The following is a 1,010-nucleotide window of genomic DNA, read 5'->3' on the forward strand; positions in this document are numbered from 1 at the left end:
CCCCATCTTAAACCCCCATCAGTTTGGCCCAGCGCCCCCCCCCCTCCATCCTGCCCGGCTGGGCTGGGGGACTCGCAGGCTCCTGGCCGTTGGGACCCCCGCAGACCCCCCGTCCTCCCAGGACGAGCTCCCCAAGGAGCCACGAAGCCCTTGAGCAGCGCTCGCTAACGAAACCCAAGATGGAAGCAGCAATTAACACCAGGGCCCTGCTCTTCGCCAGAGAAGTAGCTGGTTCTGCCGGCTTCATAGAAAACACTCTTGGATCCCTGTAATCCTATTTGTTGGAGTCCAACTAATTGCAATTAGTGGCAGGGGCTGAAGTTCAATTAAAGTGTACTGAGATTATTCCTTTTTCTAATTGCTTTAGTGCTGGGATTAAGGGAAGCTTTGGAGTGATACCGTCCTGTGGACAGCGGGGCTGCTGGGCAGGGCGGGCAGGGGCTGCCCGGCCCCTCTTCTGCCAGATTTTGGCCCGAGACACCCTTAGCCAGGCAGGACCCGGGCTGTCCCCCAGGTGAAGGCGTCTGCGGTGGCACCGGCAGGGACGAGGCTCGGAGGGCAGCCCTTGTGCCAGGACCTCCACCCAGCCCAGGGTAGAGTCTGGCAGCATCTGCAGGCAGGAGACCCGACACGACAGCGGTGCCCTGCAGCCCCCGCTTTTCGGGGCCACGCCATGCTCGGCACCAAGCACAGAGCACAGGCTGAAAGCCCGGCGGCGCATCCCGGTGGTTTCAGCCGCGTGGGCTCTGCTGCCGGTACTTCCCGGCACAGCCTGTCTGCGGCTGCCTGCATTAGTGCCTTGCCCTTTTGGGGTCAACCCACAAAGGGTGTTTGGTTCCCGGCTCGCAGGTCCTTGTGGAGAGCCGGTCCATGGTCCCGGACAGGGTGGGGGTCCTGTGCCTGCCCTTGGGATCGAGGGTCACCGGGGTGATCTCTTTGGCAGTGGGGGTCCCCCAGGAGAGACGCCCCAGTGGTTTGGGGAGAGGAGGCAGGATCCCCCCCCCCCCGGG

Source organism: Pygoscelis adeliae, unplaced genomic scaffold (genome assembly GCF_000699105.1).
Source record: "Pygoscelis adeliae isolate BGI_AS28 unplaced genomic scaffold, ASM69910v1 Scaffold882, whole genome shotgun sequence".
NCBI lineage: Eukaryota > Metazoa > Chordata > Aves > Sphenisciformes > Spheniscidae > Pygoscelis > Pygoscelis adeliae.